Below are 19,489 nucleotides of genomic sequence, written 5' to 3'. Positions count from 1 at the left end.
GCCTAATGCTGTAACAATAAACAGAGCTAACCTAATGCTGTAACCATAGAACCACACTTGGACAGAGCTAGCCAAATGCTGTAACAATAAACAGAGCTAACCTAATGCTGTAACAATAGAACCAGAGAGCTAGCCTAATGCTGTAACAATAAACAGAGCTAACCTAATGCTGTAACCATAGACAGAGCTAGCCTAATGCTGTAACAATAGACAGAGCTAGCCTAATGCTGTAACAATAGACAGAGCTAACCTAATGCTGTAACCATAGAACCACACTTGGACAGAGCTCGCCTAATGCTGTAACAATAAACAGAGCTAGCCTAATGCTGTAACAATAGACAGAGCTAGCCTAATGCTGTAACCATAGACAGAGCTAGCCTAATGCTGTAACAATAGACAGAGCTAGCCTAATGCTGTAACCATAGACAGAGCTAGCCTAATGCTGTAACAATAGACAGAGCTAGCCTAATGCTGTAACCATAGAACCACACTTGGACAGAGCTAGCCAAATGCTGTAACAATAAACAGAGCTAGCCTAATGCTGTAACAATAAACAGAGCTAACCTAATGCTGTAACCATAGAACCACACTTGGACAGAGATAGCCTAATGCTGTAACAATAAACAGAGCTAACCTAATGCTGTAACAATAGAACCACACTTGGACAGAGATAGCCTAATGCTGTAACAATAAACAGAGCTAACCTAATGCTGTAACCATAGAACCACACTTGGACAGAGATAGCCTAATGCTGTAACAATAAACAGAGCTAACCTAATGCTGTAACCATAGAACCACACTTGGACAGAGATAGCCTAATGCTGTAACAATAAACAGAGCTAACCTAATGCTGTAACCATAGAACCACACTTGGACAGAGATAGCCTAATGCTGTAACAATAAACAGAGCTAACCTAATGCTGTAACCATAGAACCACACTTGGACAGAGATAGCCTAATGCTGTAACAATAAACAGAGCTAACCTAATACTGTAACCATAGAACCACACTTGGACAGAGATAGCCTAATGCTGTAACAATAAACAGAGCTAACCTAATGCTGTAACCATAGAACCACACTTGGACAGAGATAGCCTAATGCTGTAACAATAAACAGAGCTAACCTAATGCTGTAACAATAGACAGAGCTAGCCTAATGCTGTTACCATAGAACCACACTTGGACAGAGCTCGCCTAATGCTGTAACAATAGACAGAGCTAACCTAATGCTGTAACAATAGACAGAGCTAGCCTAATGCTGTAACAATAGACAGAGCTAACCTAATGCTGTAACCATAGAACCACACTTGGACAGAGCCTAATGCTGCCAGAGCTAATGCTGTAACAATAGACAGAGCTAACCTAATGCTGTAACCATAGAACCAATGCTTGGACTAGCCTAATGCTGTAACAATAGACAGAGCTAACCTAATGCTGTAACCATAGACAGAGCTAGCCTAATGCTGTAACAATAGACAGAGCTAGCCTAATGCTGTAACAATAGACAGAGCTAACCTAATGCTGTAACCATAGAACCACACTTGGACAGAGCTAGCCTAATGCTGTAACAATAAACAGAGCTAACCTAATGCTGTAACAATAAACAGAGCTAGCCTAATGCTGTAACAATAGAACAGAGCTAGCCTAATGCTGTAACAGACAGATAGCCTAATGCTGTAACAATAAACAGAGCTAGCCTAATGCTGTAACAATAAACAGAGCTAACCTAATAACAGAGCAGCCTAATGCTGTAACAATAGACAGAGCTAAATGCTGTAACCATAGAACCACAGAGCTAGCCAAATGCTGTAACAATAAACAGAGCTAGCCTAATGCTGTAACAATAAACAGAGCTAACCTAATGCTGTAACAATAGACAGAGCTAGCCTAATGCTGTTACCATAGAACCACACTTGGACAGAGCTCGCCTAATGCTGTAACAATAGACAGAGCTAACCTAATGCTGTAACAATAGACAGAGCTAGCCTAATGCTGTAACAATAGACAGAGCTAACCTAATGCTGTAACCATAGAACCACACTTGGACAGAGCTCGCCTAATGCTGTAACCATAGACAGAGCTAGCCTAATGCTGTAACAATAGACAGAGCTAGCCTAATGCTGTAACCATAGAACCACACTTGGACAGAGATAGCCTAATGCTGTAACAATAAACAGAGCTAACCTAATGCTGTAACAATAGAACCACACTTGGACAGAGATAGCCTAATGCTGTAACAATAAACAGAGATAGCCTAATGCTGTAACAATAAACAGAGCTAACCTAATGCTGTAACCATAGAACCACACTTGGACAGAGCTCGCCTAATGCTGTAACAATAAACAGAGCTAACCTAATGCTGTAACCATAGAACCACACTTGGACAGAGCTCGCCTAATGCTGTAACAATAGACAGAGCTAACCTAATGCTGTAACCATAGACAGAGCTAGCCTAATGCTGTAACAATAGACAGAGCTAGCCTAATGCTGTAACAATAGACAGAGCTAACCTAATGCTGTAACCATAGAACCACACTTGGACAGAGCTCGCCTAATGCTGTAACAATAAACAGAGCTAGCCTAATGCTGTAACAATAGACAGAGCTAGCCTAATGCTGTAACCATAGACAGAGCTAGCCTAATGCTGTAACAATAGACAGAGCTAGCCTAATGCTGTAACCATAGACAGAGCTAGCCTAAACAATAGACAGAGCTAGCCTAATGCTGTAACAATAGACAGAGCTAACCTAATGCTGTAACCATAGAACCACACTTGGACAGAGATAGCCTAATGCTGTAACAATAAACAGAGCTAACAATAGACTAAATGCTGTAACCATAGAACCACACTTGGACAGAGCTAGCCTGTAACAATAGACAGAGCTAACCTAATGCTGTAACAATAGACAGAGCAGCCTAATGCTGTAACAATAGAACAGAGCCCTAATGCTGTAACCATAGAACCACACTTGGACAGAGCTAGCCTAATGCTGTAACAATAAACAGAGCTAACCTAATGCTGTAACCATAGAACCACACTTGGACAGAGCTCGCCTAATGCTGTAACAATAAACAGAGCTAACCTAATGCTGTAACCATAGAACCACACTTGGACAGAGCTCGCCTAATGCTGTAACCATAGACAGAGCTAGCCTAATGCTGTAACCATAGAACCATACTTGGACAGAGATAGCCTAATGCTGTAACCATAGAACCATACTTGGACAGAGATAGCCTAATGATTAACCATAGATATAGCTAGCCTAATGCCATGAACAATAAACAGAGCTGCACTTGATTTGACAGAGCTAGCCTCATGATGTAACCATAGACAGAGTTAGCCTAATGTGTGTAGATTGGACCGTATGATTACCCCTTAGGTAAAGGGGAGAGCCATTCTAGAGAATGGAGGAGGGAGGGTGGAGGGTGGAGGAGGGTCGGGAGAGGGTGGAGGAGGAAGGAGGGAGGGTCGAGGTAGGGTGGAGGAGGAAGGGATCGTGGAGGTAGGGTGGAGGAGGGAGGGTGGAGGAGGGAGGGTGGAGGAGGGAGGAGGGAGGATAGTGGAGGAGGGATTGTGGAGGAGGGAGGAGGGAGGATAGAGGTAGGTAGGGTGGAGAAGGAGGCTGAAGGTACTTTAGGTAGGGTGGAGGTAGGTAGGGTGGAGGAGGATGGATGGAGTTAGGGTGGAGGAGGGAGGATGGAGTTGGGAGGATGGAGGTAGGGTGGAGGATGAGGTGAGGTAATTTGGTACTAACAAGGAAGTGAAGCAGGGATGAGGTCAGTGCTTAGTTCCAGTGGGCCTGTACAACATGGCCTGACTATGTTTTTCCTCACTGTAAATTAATATGAACCAACGAGAGGCGTTTTGGCATGGACAACTGTTCGCCTGTAATGAAAGATTAGGTTAGAACAATATTATATGATTCTGGAGTGGTTCCCTTTATGAGAAATGTGTTAACACATTCACTTTCTCTCCACTTCTTACCATCAACAGAAACAAAGAATGACTCTATGTCAACGAGTTTAGCCAACACTACAAATGACTGTTGCCATGACAATGATGATAACAGGAATAACATACACTAGAAATACCTTGTGTGTGTGTGTGTGTGTGTGTGTGTGTGTGTGTGTGTGTGTGTGTGTGTGTGTGTGTGTGTGTGTGTGTGTGTGTGTGTGTGTGTGTGTGTGTGTGTGTGTGTGTGTGTGTGTGTGTGTGTGTGTGTGTGTGTGTGTGTGTGTGTGTGTGTGCGTGTGTGTGTGAAAACAGGGTTTCACGCTATAATGTGGTGGGGAGGGGACATATTTTATGAAAGATGGATGGAGAGACGGCGCTATGGAGGGGTGAGGTGTTGATCTTGAGGACACCATGCCACAAGTGTGACTAACTTGAGTTAATCAGAACTATGTTAAGTTAATCAGGACTGAGTAAAGTTAATCAGGACGGAGTCCGCTCACTAATCAAATCTGGCCTGGGAAGGAATGCATCCTGTTACAAAGCTTAAGTCACCTTTCTCCCTTTACTGCTGTCTAAACTCAGCCCAGAGTTTACTGCTGTCTCAACCCAGTCCAGTCTTTACTGCTGTCTCAACCCAGTCCAGTCTTTACTGCTGTCTAAACTCAGCCCAGAGTTTACTGCTGTCTCAACCCAGTCCAGTCTTTACTGCTGTCTCTAACCCAGTCCAGTCTTTACTGCTGTCTAAACTCAGCCCAGAGTTTAATGCTGTCTCAACCCAGTCCAGTCTTTACTGCTGTCTGAACTCAGACCAACCTTTCGGTCTGTTTAAACTCAGTCCAGCCTTTACTGCTGTCTAAACTCAGGCCAGTCTTTACTGCTGTCTACATTCAGGCCAGTCTTTATTGCTGTCTAAACTCAGTCCAGTCTATAAGTCTGTCAAAACTCAGACCAACTTTTATTGCTGTCTAAACTCAGCCCAGAGTTTACTGCTGTCTCAACCCAGTCCAGCCTTTAGTGCTGTATAAACTCAGTCCTGCCTTTAAGTATGTCCAAACTAAGAAACTCAGACCAATCTTTACTGCTGTCTGAACTTAGACCAACCTTTCGGTTATTTTAAACTCAGTCCAGCCTTTACTGCTGTCTGAACTCAGGCCAGTCTTTACTGCTGTCTGAACTCAGGCCAGTCTTTACTGCTGTCCAAACTCAGTCCAGCCTTTGTTGCAGTCCAAACTCAGTCCAGTCTTTACTGCTGTCCAAACTCAGTCCAGCCTTTACTGTTATAAAACTCAGACCGGTCTTTATTGCTGTCTAAACTCAGACCAGCCTTTACTACTGTCCAAACTCAGACCAGCCTTTTTCGGTTGTATAAACTCAGACCAGTCTATATTACTGTCTAAACTCAGACCAGTCTTTATTGCTGTCTAAACTCAGACCAGAGTTTACTGCTGTCTCAACCCAGTCCAGCCTTTAGTGCTGTATAAACTCAGTCCTGCCTGTAAGTATGTCCAAACGAAGAAACTCAGACCAAACTTTCGGTCTGTTTAAACTCAGTCCAGCCTTTACTGCTGTCTAAACTCAGGCCAGTCTTTACTGCTGTCTAAACTCAGGCCAGTCTTTACTGCTGTCTGAACTCAGGCCAGTCTTTACTGCTGTCCAAACTCAGTCCAGCCATTGTTTATGTCCAAACTCAGTCTAGCCTTTACTGCTGTCCAAACTCAGTCCAGCCTTTATTGCTGTCCAAACTCAGTTCAGTCTTTACTGCTGTCCAAACTCAGTCCAGTCTTTACTGCTGTCCAAACTCAGTCCAGCCTTTATTGCTGTCCAAACTCAGTCCAGCCTTTACTGCTGTCTAAACTCAGGTCAGCCTTTACTGCTGTCTAAACTCAGTCCAGCCTTTACTGCTGTCTAAACTCAGTCCAGCCTTTACTGCTGTCTAAACTCAGTCCAGCCTTTACCGCGGTCTAAACTCAGTCCAGCCTTTACTGCTGTCTAATCTCAGACCAGCCTTTACTGCTGTCTAAACTCAGTCCAGCCTTTACCGCTGTCTAATCTCAGTCCAGCCTTTACTGCTGTCTAAACTCAGTCCAGCCTTTACTGCTGTCTAATCTCAGACCAGCCTTTACTGCTGTCTAAACTCAGTCCAGCCTTTACCGCTGTCTAATCTCAGACCAGCCTTTACTGCTGTCTAATCTCAGTCCAGCCTTTACCGCTGTCTAATCTCAGACCAGCCTTTACTGCTGTCTAAACTCAGTCCAGCCTTTACTGCTGTCTAAACTCAGTCCAGCCTTTACCGCTGTCTAATCTCAGTCCAGCCTTTACTGCTGTCTAATCTCAGACCAGCCTTTACTGCTGTCTAAACTCAGTCCAGCCTTTACCGCTGTCTAATCTCAGTCCAGCCTTTACTGCTGTCTAAACTCAGTCCAGCCTTTACCGCTGTCTAAACTCAGTCCAGCCTTTACTGCTGTCTAATCTCAGTCCAGTCTTTACTGCTGTCTAATCTCAGACCAGCCTTTACCGCTGTCTAAACTCAGTCCAGCCTTTACCGCTGTCTAATCTCAGTCCAGCCTTTACTGCTGTCTAAACTCAGTCCAGCCTTTACCGCTGTCTAAACTCAGTCCAGCCTTTACTGCTGTCTAAACTCAGTCCAGCCTTTACTGCTGTCTAAACTCAGTCCAGCCTTTACTGCTGTCTAAACTCAGTCCAGCCTTTACTGCTGTCTAATCTCAGTCCAGCCTTTACCGCGGTCTAAACTCAGTCCAGCCTTTACTGCTGTCTAATCTCAGACCAGCCTTTACTGCTGTCTAAACTCAGTCCAGCCTTTACCGCTGTCTAATCTCAGTCCAGCCTTTACTGCTGTCTAAACTCAGTCCAGCCTTTACTGCTGTCTAATCTCAGACCAGCCTTTACTGCTGTCTAAACTCAGTCCAGCCTTTACCGCTGTCTAATCTCAGACCAGCCTTTACTGCTGTCTAATCTCAGTCCAGCCTTTACCGCTGTCTAATCTCAGACCAGCCTTTACTGCTGTCTAAACTCAGTCCAGCCTTTACTGCTGTCTAAACTCAGTCCAGCCTTTACCGCTGTCTAATCTCAGTCCAGCCTTTACTGCTGTCTAATCTCAGACCAGCCTTTACTGCTGTCTAAACTCAGTCCAGCCTTTACCGCTGTCTAATCTCAGTCCAGCCTTTACTGCTGTCTAAACTCAGTCCAGCCTTTACCGCTGTCTAAACTCAGTCCAGCCTTTACTGCTGTCTAATCTCAGTCCAGTCTTTACTGCTGTCTAATCTCAGACCAGCCTTTACCGCTGTCTAAACTCAGTCCAGCCTTTACCGCTGTCTAATCTCAGTCCAGCCTTTACTGCTGTCTAAACTCAGTCCAGCCTTTACCGCTGTCTAAACTCAGTCCAGCCTTTACTGCTGTCTAATCTCAGACCAGCCTTTACCGCTGTCTAAACTCAGTCCAGCCTTTACTGCTGTCTAAACTCAGTCCAGCCTTTACTGCTGTCTAAACTCAGTCCAGCCTTTACTGCTGTCTAAACTCAGTCCAGCCTTTACTGCTGTCTAATCTCAGACCAGCCTTTACCGCTGTCTAATCTCAGTCCAGTCTTTACTGCTGTCTAAACTCAGTCCAGCCTTTACTGCTGTCTAATCTCAGACCAGCCTTTACCGCTGTCTAATCTCAGTCCAGTCTTTACTGCTGTCTAAACTCAGTCCAGTCTTTACTGCTGTCTAAACTCAGTCCAGCCTTTACCGCTGTCTAATCTCAGTCCAGCCTTTACTGCTGTCTAATCTCAGACCAGCCTTTACCGCTGTCTAATCTCAGTCCAGTCTTTACTGCTGTCTAAACTCAGTCCAGCCTTTACTGCTGTCTAAACTCAGTCCAGCCTTTACCGCTGTCTAAACTCAGTCCAGTCTTTACTGCTGTCTAAACTCAGTCCAGCCTTTACTGCTGTCCAAACTCAGTCCAGCCTTTACTGCTGTCTAAACTCAGTCCAGCCTTTACCGCTGTCTAATCTCAGTCCAGTCTTTACTGCTGTCTAAACTCAGTCCAGTCTTTACTGCTGTCTAAATTCAGTCCAGTCTTTACTGCTGTCTAAACTCAGTCCAGTCTTTACTGCTGTCTAAACTCAGTCCAGCCTTTACTGCTGTCTAATCTCAGTCCAGCCTTTACCGCTGTCTAAACTCAGTCCAGCCTTTACCGCTGTCTAATCTCAGTCCAGTCTTTACTGCTGTCTAAACTCAGTCCAGCCTTTACTGCTGTCTAAACTCAGTCCAGCCTTTACCGCTGTCTAAACTCAGTCCAGCCTTTACTGCTGTCTAATCTCAGACCAGCCTTTACTGCTGTCTAAACTCAGTCCAGCCTTTACCGCTGTCTAATCTCAGTCCAGTCTTTACTGCTGTCTAAACTCAGTCCAGCCTTTACCGCTGTCTAAACTCAGTCCAGCCTTTACTGCTGTCTAAACTCAGTCCAGCCTTTACTGCTGTCTAAACTCAGTCCAGCCTTTACTGCTGTCTAATCTCAGACCAGCCTTTACCGCTGTCTAATCTCAGTCCAGTCTTTACTGCTGTCTAAACTCAGTCCAGCCTTTACTGCTGTCTAAACTCAGTCCAGCCTTTACTGCTGTCTAATCTCAGACCAGCCTTTACTGCTGTCTAAACTCAGTCCAGCCTTTACTGCTGTCTAAACTCAGTCCAGCCTTTACCGCTGTCTAAACTCAGTCCAGCCTTTACTGCTGTCTAAACTCAGTCCAACCTTTACTGCTGTCTAAACTCAGTCCAGCCTTTACTGCTGTCTAATCTCAGACCAGCCTTTACTGCTGTCTAAACTCAGTCCAGCCTTTACTGCTGTCTAAACTCAGTCCAGCCTTTACCGCTGTCTAAACTCAGTCCAGCCTTTACTGCTGTCTAAACTCAGTCCAGCCTTTACCGCTGTCTAAACTCAGTCCAGCCTTTACTGCTGTCTAAACTCAGTCCAGCCTTTACTGCTGTCTAAACTCAGTCCAGCCTTTACTGCTGTCTAATCTCAGACCAGCCTTTACCGCTGTCTAATCTCAGTCCAGTCTTTACTGCTGTCTAAACTCAGTCCAGCCTTTACTGCTGTCTAAACTCAGTCCAGCCTTTACCGCTGTCTAAACTCAGTCCAGTCTTTACTGCTGTCTAAACTCAGTCCAGCCTTTACTGCTGTCCAAACTCAGTCCAGCCTTTACTGCTGTCTAAACTCAGTCCAGCCTTTACCGCTGTCTAATCTCAGTCCAGTCTTTACTGCTGTCTAAACTCAGTCCAGTCTTTACTGCTGTCTAAACTCAGTCCAGTCTTTACTGCTGTCTAAACTCAGTCCAGTCTTTACTGCTGTCTAAACTCAGTCCAGCCTTTACTGCTGTCTAATCTCAGTCCAGCCTTTACCGCTGTCTAAACTCAGTCCAGCCTTTACCGCTGTCTAATCTCAGTCCAGTCTTTACTGCTGTCTAAACTCAGTCCAGCCTTTACTGCTGTCTAAACTCAGTCCAGCCTTTACCGCTGTCTAAACTCAGTCCAGCCTTTACTGCTGTCTAATCTCAGACCAGCCTTTACTGCTGTCTAAACTCAGTCCAGCCTTTACCGCTGTCTAATCTCAGTCCAGTCTTTACTGCTGTCTAAACTCAGTCCAGCCTTTACCGCTGTCTAAACTCAGTCCAGCCTTTACTGCTGTCTAAACTCAGTCCAGCCTTTACTGCTGTCTAAACTCAGTCCAGCCTTTACTGCTGTCTAATCTCAGACCAGCCTTTACCGCTGTCTAATCTCAGTCCAGTCTTTACTGCTGTCTAAACTCAGTCCAGCCTTTACTGCTGTCTAAACTCAGTCCAGCCTTTACTGCTGTCTAATCTCAGACCAGCCTTTACTGCTGTCTAAACTCAGTCCAGCCTTTACTGCTGTCTAAACTCAGTCCAGCCTTTACCGCTGTCTAAACTCAGTCCAGCCTTTACTGCTGTCTAAACTCAGTCCAGCCTTTACTGCTGTCTAAACTCAGTCCAGCCTTTACTGCTGTCTAATCTCAGACCAGCCTTTACTGCTGTCTAAACTCAGTCCAGCCTTTACTGCTGTCTAAACTCAAACTCAGTCCAGCCTTTACTGCTGTCTGTCCAGCCTTTACCGCTGTCTAAACTCAGTCCAGCCTTTACTCAAACTCAGTCCAGCCTTTACTGCTGTCTAATCTCAGACCAGCCTTTACCGCTGTCTAATCTCAGTCCAGTCTTTACTGCTGTCTAAACTCAGTCCAGCCTTTACTGCTGTCTAAACTTAGTCCAGCCTTTACTGCTGTCTAATCTCAGACCAGCCTTTACCGCTGTCTAATCTCAGACCAGCCTTTACCGCTGTCTAATCTCAGTCCAGTCTTTACTGCTGTCTAATCTCAGACCAGCCTTTACCGCTGTCTAAACTCAGTCCAGCCTTTACTGCTGTCTAAACTCAGTCCAGCCTTTACTGCTGTCTAATCTCAGTCCAGCCTTTACCGCTGTCTAAACTCAGTCCAGCCTTTACTGCTGTCTAAACTCAGTCCAGCCTTTACTGCTGTCTAAACTCAGTCCAGCCTTTACTGCTGTCTAAACTCAGTCCAGCCTTTACTGCTGTCTAAACTCAGTCCAGCCTTTACCGCTGTCTAATCTCAGTCCAGTCTTTACTGCTGTCTAATCTCAGACCAGCCTTTACCGCTGTCTAAACTCAGTCCAGCCTTTACTGCTGTCTAAACTCAGTCCAGTCTTTACTGCTGTCTAATCTCAGACCAGCCTTTACCGCTGTCTAATCTCAGTCCAGTCTTTACTGCTGTCTAATCTCAGACCAGCCTTTACCGCTGTCTAATCTCAGTCCAGTCTTTACTGCTGTCTAATCTCAGACCAGCCTTTACCGCTGTCTAAACTCAGTCCAGCCTTTACTGCTGTCTAAACTCAGTCCAGCCTTTACTGCTGTCTAATCTCAGTCGAGCCTTTACTGCTGTCTAATCTCAGTCCAGTCTTTACTGCTGTCTAAACTCAGTCCAGCCTTTACTGCTGTCTAAACTCAGTCCAGCCTTTACTGCTGTCTAATCTCAGACCAGCCTTTACTGCTGTCTAAACTCAGTCCAGCCTTTACTGCTGTCTAATCTCAGACCAGCCTTTACCGCTGTCTAATCTCAGTCCAGTCTTTACTGCTGTCTAAACTCAGTCCAGCCTTTACTGCTGTCTAATCTCAGACCAGCCTTTACCGCTGTCTAATCTCAGTCCAGTCTTTACTGCTGTCTAAACTCAGTCCAGTCTTTACTGCTGTCTAAACTCAGTCCAGCCTTTACCGCTGTCTAATCTCAGTCCAGCCTTTACTGCTGTCTAATCTCAGACCAGCCTTTACCGCTGTCTAATCTCAGTCCAGTCTTTACTGCTGTCTAAACTCAGTCCAGCCTTTACTGCTGTCTAAACTCAGTCCAGCCTTTACCGCTGTCTAAACTCAGTCCAGTCTTTACTGCTGTCTAAACTCAGTCCAGCCTTTACTGCTGTCCAAACTCAGTCCAGCCTTTACTGCTGTCTAAACTCAGTCCAGCCTTTACCGCTGTCTAATCTCAGTCCAGTCTTTACTGCTGTCTAAACTCAGTCCAGTCTTTACTGCTGTCTAAATTCAGTCCAGTCTTTACTGCTGTCTAAACTCAGTCCAGTCTTTACTGCTGTCTAAACTCAGTCCAGCCTTTACTGCTGTCTAATCTCAGTCCAGCCTTTACCGCTGTCTAAACTCAGTCCAGCCTTTACCGCTGTCTAATCTCAGTCCAGTCTTTACTGCTGTCTAAACTCAGTCCAGCCTTTACTGCTGTCTAAACTCAGTCCAGCCTTTACCGCTGTCTAAACTCAGTCCAGCCTTTACTGCTGTCTAATCTCAGACCAGCCTTTACTGCTGTCTAAACTCAGTCCAGCCTTTACCGCTGTCTAATCTCAGTCCAGTCTTTACTGCTGTCTAAACTCAGTCCAGCCTTTACCGCTGTCTAAACTCAGTCCAGCCTTTACTGCTGTCTAAACTCAGTCCAGCCTTTACTGCTGTCTAAACTCAGTCCAGCCTTTACTGCTGTCTAATCTCAGACCAGCCTTTACCGCTGTCTAATCTCAGTCCAGTCTTTACTGCTGTCTAAACTCAGTCCAGCCTTTACTGCTGTCTAAACTCAGTCCAGCCTTTACTGCTGTCTAATCTCAGACCAGCCTTTACTGCTGTCTAAACTCAGTCCAGCCTTTACTGCTGTCTAAACTCAGTCCAGCCTTTACCGCTGTCTAAACTCAGTCCAGCCTTTACTGCTGTCTAAACTCAGTCCAACCTTTACTGCTGTCTAAACTCAGTCCAGCCTTTACTGCTGTCTAATCTCAGACCAGCCTTTACTGCTGTCTAAACTCAGTCCAGCCTTTACTGCTGTCTAAACTCAGTCCAGCCTTTACCGCTGTCTAAACTCAGTCCAGCCTTTACTGCTGTCTAAACTCAGTCCAGCCTTTACCGCTGTCTAAACTCAGTCCAGCCTTTACTGCTGTCTAAACTCAGTCCAGCCTTTACTGCTGTCTAAACTCAGTCCAGCCTTTACTGCTGTCTAATCTCAGACCAGCCTTTACCGCTGTCTAATCTCAGTCCAGTCTTTACTGCTGTCTAAACTCAGTCCAGCCTTTACTGCTGTCTAAACTCAGTCCAGCCTTTACCGCTGTCTAAACTCAGTCCAGTCTTTACTGCTGTCTAAACTCAGTCCAGCCTTTACTGCTGTCCAAACTCAGTCCAGCCTTTACTGCTGTCTAAACTCAGTCCAGCCTTTACCGCTGTCTAATCTCAGTCCAGTCTTTACTGCTGTCTAAACTCAGTCCAGTCTTTACTGCTGTCTAAACTCAGTCCAGTCTTTACTGCTGTCTAAACTCAGTCCAGTCTTTACTGCTGTCTAAACTCAGTCCAGCCTTTACTGCTGTCTAATCTCAGTCCAGCCTTTACCGCTGTCTAAACTCAGTCCAGCCTTTACCGCTGTCTAATCTCAGTCCAGTCTTTACTGCTGTCTAAACTCAGTCCAGCCTTTACTGCTGTCTTTCCAGCCTTTACCGCTGTCTAAACTCAGTCCAGCCTTTACTGCTGTCTAATCTCAGACCAGCCTTTACTGCTGTCTAAACTCAGTCCAGCCTTTACCGCTGTCTAATCTCAGTCCAGTCTTTACTGCTGTCTAAACTCAGTCCAGCCTTTACCGCTGTCTAAACTCAGTCCAGCCTTTACTGCTGTCTAAACTCAGTCCAGCCTTTACTGCTGTCTAAACTCAGTCCAGCCTTTACTGCTGTCTAATCTCAGACCAGCCTTTACCGCTGTCTAATCTCAGTCCAGTCTTTACTGCTGTCTAAACTCAGTCCAGCCTTTACTGCTGTCTAAACTCAGTCCAGCCTTTACTGCTGTCTAATCTCAGACCAGCCTTTACTGCTGTCTAAACTCAGTCCAGCCTTTACTGCTGTCTAAACTCAGTCCAGCCTTTACCGCTGTCTAAACTCAGTCCAGCCTTTACTGCTGTCTAAACTCAGTCCAGCCTTTACTGCTGTCTAAACTCAGTCCAGCCTTTACTGCTGTCTAATCTCAGACCAGCCTTTACTGCTGTCTAAACTCAGTCCAGCCTTTACTGCTGTCTAAACTCAGTCCAGCCTTTACCGCTGTCTAAACTCAGTCCAGCCTTTACTGCTGTCTAAACTCAGTCCAGCCTTTACCGCTGTCTAAACTCAGTCCAGCCTTTACTGCTGTCTAAACTCAGTCCAGCCTTTACTGCTGTCTAAACTCAGTCCAGCCTTTACTGCTGTCTAATCTCAGACCAGCCTTTACCGCTGTCTAATCTCAGTCCAGTCTTTACTGCTGTCTAAACTCAGTCCAGCCTTTACTGCTGTCTAAACTTAGTCCAGCCTTTACTGCTGTCTAATCTCAGACCAGCCTTTACCGCTGTCTAATCTCAGACCAGCCTTTACCGCTGTCTAATCTCAGTCCAGCCTTTACCGCTGTCTAATCTCAGACCAGCCTTTACCGCTGTCTAAACTCAGTCCAGCCTTTACTGCTGTCTAAACTCAGTCCAGCCTTTACTGCTGTCTAATCTCAGACCAGCCTTTACCGCTGTCTAATCTCAGTCCAGTCTTTACTGCTGTCTAATCTCAGACCAGCCTTTACCGCTGTCTAATCTCAGTCCAGTCTTTACTGCTGTCTAATCTCAGACCAGCCTTTACCGCTGTCTAAACTCAGTCCAGCCTTTACTGCTGTCTAAACTCAGTCCAGCCTTTACTGCTGTCTAATCTCAGTCGAGCCTTTACTGCTGTCTAATCTCAGTCCAGTCTTTACTGCTGTCTAAACTCAGTCCAGCCTTTACTGCTGTCTAAACTCAGTCCAGCCTTTACTGCTGTCTAATCTCAGACCAGCCTTTACTGCTGTCTAAACTCAGTCCAGCCTTTACTGCTGTCTAAACTCAGTCCAGCCTTTACCGCTGTCTAAACTCAGTCCAGCCTTTACTGCTGTCTAAACTCAGTCCAGCCTTTACTGCTGTCTAAACTCAGTCCAGCCTTTACTGCTGTCTAATCTCAGACCAGCCTTTACTGCTGTCTAAACTCAGTCCAGCCTTTACTGCTGTCTAAACTCAGTCCAGCCTTTACCGCTGTCTAAACTCAGTCCAGCCTTTACTGCTGTCTAAACTCAGTCCAGCCTTTACCGCTGTCTAAACTCAGTCCAGCCTTTACTGCTGTCTAAACTCAGTCCAGCCTTTACTGCTGTCTAAACTCAGTCCAGCCTTTACTGCTGTCTAATCTCAGACCAGCCTTTACCGCTGTCTAATCTCAGTCCAGTCTTTACTGCTGTCTAAACTCAGTCCAGCCTTTACTGCTGTCTAAACTTAGTCCAGCCTTTACTGCTGTCTAATCTCAGACCAGCCTTTACCGCTGTCTAATCTCAGACCAGCCTTTACCGCTGTCTAATCTCAGTCCAGTCTTTACTGCTGTCTAATCTCAGACCAGCCTTTACCGCTGTCTAAACTCAGTCCAGCCTTTACTGCTGTCTAAACTCAGTCCAGCCTTTACTGCTGTCTAATCTCAGTCCAGCCTTTACCGCTGTCTAAACTCAGTCCAGCCTTTACTGCTGTCTAAACTCAGTCCAGCCTTTACTGCTGTCTAAACTCAGTCCAGCCTTTACTGCTGTCTAAACTCAGTCCAGCCTTTACTGCTGTCTAAACTCAGTCCAGCCTTTACCGCTGTCTAATCTCAGTCCAGTCTTTACTGCTGTCTAATCTCAGACCAGCCTTTACCGCTGTCTAAACTCAGTCCAGCCTTTACTGCTGTCTAAACTCAGTCCAGTCTTTACTGCTGTCTAATCTCAGACCAGCCTTTACCGCTGTCTAATCTCAGTCCAGTCTTTACTGCTGTCTAATCTCAGACCAGCCTTTACCGCTGTCTAATCTCAGTCCAGTCTTTACTGCTGTCTAATCTCAGACCAGCCTTTACCGCTGTCTAAACTCAGTCCAGCCTTTACTGCTGTCTAAACTCAGTCCAGCCTTTACTGCTGTCTAATCTCAGTCGAGCCTTTACTGCTGTCTAATCTCAGTCCAGCCTTTACTGCTGTCTAAACTCAGTCCAGCCTTTACCGCTGTCTAAACTCAGTCCAGCCTTTACCGCTGTCTAAACTCAGTCCAGCCTTTACTGCTGTCTAAACTCAGTCCAGCCTTTACTGCTGTCTAAACTCAGTCCAGCCTTTACTGAAGTCCAAACTCAGAAGAACCTTTAGATCTATCCAAACTCAGATCAACCTTTACCGCTGTCTCAACTCAGTCCTGCCTTCACTCCTATCTTAACTCAGGCCATCCTTTAGTTCTGTGCAAACCTAGGTTATAATTTACTCCTGTCTAATCTCAGACCAGCCTTTACTGCTGTCTAATATCAGACTTCTCATCATTGCTGTCTAAACTCAGACCAGCTTTTACTGCTGTCTAATCTCAGTCCAGACTTTAAGTCTATCCAAAATCAATTCAGTCTTTACTACTGTATAAACTCAGCCCAGCCTTTACTGCTGTCTAAACTCAGACAAGCTTTTATGTCTGTCTAAACTCAGTTCAATCTTTACTACTGTCTAAACTCCCACCAGCCTTTAAGTCTGTCCAAACTTAGTTAATGCTGTCTCAACTCAGACCAGTCTTTGTTGCTGTCTAAATTCAGACCAGCCTTTTCATCTATATAAAGTCAGTCCAGCCTTTAAGTCAGTCCAAACTCATTTCAGTCTTTACTACAGTCTAATCTCAGTCCAGCTTTGCTGATGTCTAAACTCAGTCCAGCCATTACTGCTGTCTAAATTCACACCAGTCTTTAATACTGTCTAAACTCAGACCATCCTTTACTGCTGTCTAAACTCAGACCAGCCTTTATTGCTGTCTAAACTCACACCAGTCTTTAATACTGTCTAAACTCAGACCATCCTTTACTGCTGTCTAAACTCAGACCAGTCTTTAATACTGTCTAAACTCAGACCATCCTTTACTGCTGTCTAAACTCAGACCAGCCTTTATTTCTGTCTAAATTCACACCAGTCTTTAATACTATCTAAACTCAGACCATCCTTTACTGCTGTCTAAACTCAGACCAGCCTTTATTGCTGTCTAAACTCACACCAGTCTTTAATACTGTCTAAACTTAGACCATCCTTTACTGCTGTCTAAACTCAGACCAGCCTTTATTGCTGTCTAAACTCACACCAGTCTTTAATACTGTCTAAACTCAGACCATCCTTTACTGCTGTCTAAACTCAGACCAGCCTTTATTGCTGTCTAAATTCACACCCGTCTTTAATACTGTCTAAACTCAGACCATCCTTTACTGCTGTCTAAACTCAGACCAGCCTTTATTGCTGTCTAAATTCACACCAGTCTTTAATACTGTCTAAACTCAGACCATCCTTTAATGCTGTCTAAACTCAGACCAGCCATTATTGCTGTCTGAACTCAGACCAGCCTTTACTGCTGTCTAAACTCAGACCATCCTTCACTGCTGTCTAACTTCAGTAGCAGTCATCACTTGGTACAGCAGAGTATTACGCTTTCACTATTGCACTATTGTGCTCTTCATCTGTTTTTTGTTGTTAGACTTGGTAAACAGCATGTTTAGCACTGACTAAATGTTTAGTAGGGTTTAGCTAGATGCAATGAAAACATTGAATGAAGATGGTACAGAGATGCAAGCTGTTACTTCTGACTATTGGAACCCTCAGAAGCTCTGACCATGATGAAAAACAGACAGAGACAGAGGATAAACAGAATGGTGTTGGGGGATAAAAAGAGTGGTTAAAAGTTGTCTCTTCTGATGCCATAGGGATGACATCAGTGTCACTATGGTGTGAGTGTGTGTGTTGGGGATATTTCCAGGCACTTGATTGACTGAGCAGAGGGCCTCACCTGGGGAAAGGTGTCTCAGGGTTCTGTAACCAGATACGCTTTTAACAGGGAGGAGCAGTGGGGGAGGAGGGTGGAAGGGAGAGACGAGGAGGGAGGAGGGAGGGGGAGAGAAGGGGAGTCACTTCCCACCTGCCAGTCTCTACCCCCCTCCTCTTTCCCCTCCTCCCCCCTCAATTGTCCCCAAGGCCACCAAGGAGCCTGGGTTTGGCAGTTTATCATGTATCTGTCATCTGGAGAGAGTGAGAATGGGGAAGAGAAAGTATGAAAGTGGGAGCGAAGGAAGTGGGGTTAAAGATTTAGAGTCGGAGGGAGGTTCTCCCCAGTTCTCATGGTCTAGAAAATGAGGTGCTTGTCCTCACAGGTGTGTGTGTGTGTGTGTGTGTCACTTTAGAGTCCCCCAGCGCACTGAGACCAAAGACCCAGACAGTGACACCTATTATCCCCCTGTAATACGAACCACCACGCCTGAGAGGGGGGGACGGAGGAGACAGGGGAAGGAGGGGGGACGGGGGAGACAGGGGGCAGGACAGGGGGGACGGGGGAGCAGGTGGAGATGGGGAGACGGGGTGGACAGGGGAACAGGGGGAGACAGGGGGAGGAGGGGAGACAGGGGGAGATGGGGGAAGACGGTGTGGGACGGGGGGACGGAGGAGACAGGAGAGATGGGGAGACAGGGGGCGGGACGAGTAGGAGGAGTGAGTGGGTAGGAAAGGGGGTTGTGAGTGGGTAGTAAAGGGGGTTGTGAGTGGGTAGGGAAGGGGGTTGTGGGTGGGTAGGGCATGGGGTTGTGAGTGGGTAGGGAAGGGGTTGTGAGTGGGTAGGGTAGGGGGTTGTGAGTGGGTAGGGCAGGGGGTTGTGAGTAGGTAGGGAAGGGGGTTGTGAGTGGGTAGTGACAGGGGTTGTGAGTGGGTAGGGAGGGGGTTGTGAGTGGGTAGGGAAGGGGGTTGTGAGTGGGTAGGTAAGGGGGTTGTGAGTGGGTAGGGAAGGGGGTTGTGAGTGGGTAGGTAAGGGGGTTGTGAGTGGGTAGGGAAGGGGGTTGTGAGTGGGTAGGGAAGGGGGTTGTGAGTGGGTAGGGAAGGGGGTTGTGAGTGGGTAGGTAAAGGGGTTGTGAGTGGGTAGGGCAGGGGTTGTGAGTGGGTAGGTAAGGGGGTTGTGAGTGGGTAGGGAAGGGGGTTGTGAGTGGGTAGGGAAGGGGGTTGTGAGTAGATAGGGAAGGGGGTTGTGAGTGGGTAGTGACAGGGGTTGTGAGTGGGTAGGGAGGGTTGTGAGTGGGTAGGGAAGGGGTTGTGAGTGGGTAGGTAAGGGGTTGTGAGTGGGTAGGGAAGGGGTTGTGAGTGGGTAGGTAAGGGGGTTGTGAGTGGGTAGGGAAGGGGGTTGTGAGTGGGTAGGGAAGGGGGTTGTGAGTGGGTAGTGACGGAGGTTGTGAGTGGGTAGGGCAGGGGTTGTGAGTGGGTAGATAAGGGGTTGTGAGTGGGTAGGTAAGGGGTTGTGAGTGGGTAGGGAAGGGGTTGTGAGTGGGTAGGGCAGGGGTTGTGAGTGGGTAGTGACGGAGGTTGTGAGTGGGTAGGGCAGGGAAGGGGGTTGTGAGTGGGTAGGTAAGGGGGTTGTGAGTGGGTAGGGAAGGGGTTGTGAGTGGGTAGGGAAGGGGGTTGTGAGTGGGTAGAGAAGGGGTTGTGAGTGGGTAGTGACGGAGGTTGTGAGTGGGTAGGTAAGGGGTTGTGAGTGGGTAGGTAAGGGGTTGTGAGTGGGTAGGTAAGGGGTTGTGAGTGGGTAGGGAAGGGGTTGTGAGTGGGTAGGGCAGGGGTTGTGAGTGGGTAGTGACGGAGGTTGTGAGTGGGTAGGGCAGGGGCTTGTGAGTGGGTAGGGAAGGGAAGGGGGTTGTGAGTGGGTAGGTAAGGGGTTGTGAGTGGGTAGGGAAGGGGTTGTGAGTGGGTAGGGAAGGGGTTGTGAGTGGGTAGTGACGGAGGTTGTGAGTGGGTAGGGCAGGGGTTGTGAGTGGGTAGGGAAGGGGGTTGTGAGTGGGTAGGGCAGGGGGTTGTGAGTGGGTAGTGACGGAGGTTGTGAGTGGGTAGGGCAGGGGCTTGTGAGTGGGTAGGGAAGGGGGTTGTGAGTGGGTAGTGACGGAGGTTGTGAGTG

This window comes from Oncorhynchus keta, chromosome 18 (genome assembly GCF_023373465.1).
Source record: "Oncorhynchus keta strain PuntledgeMale-10-30-2019 chromosome 18, Oket_V2, whole genome shotgun sequence".
Classification (NCBI taxonomy): Eukaryota; Metazoa; Chordata; class Actinopteri; order Salmoniformes; family Salmonidae; genus Oncorhynchus; species Oncorhynchus keta.
This window is presented reverse-complemented; position numbering follows the sequence as displayed.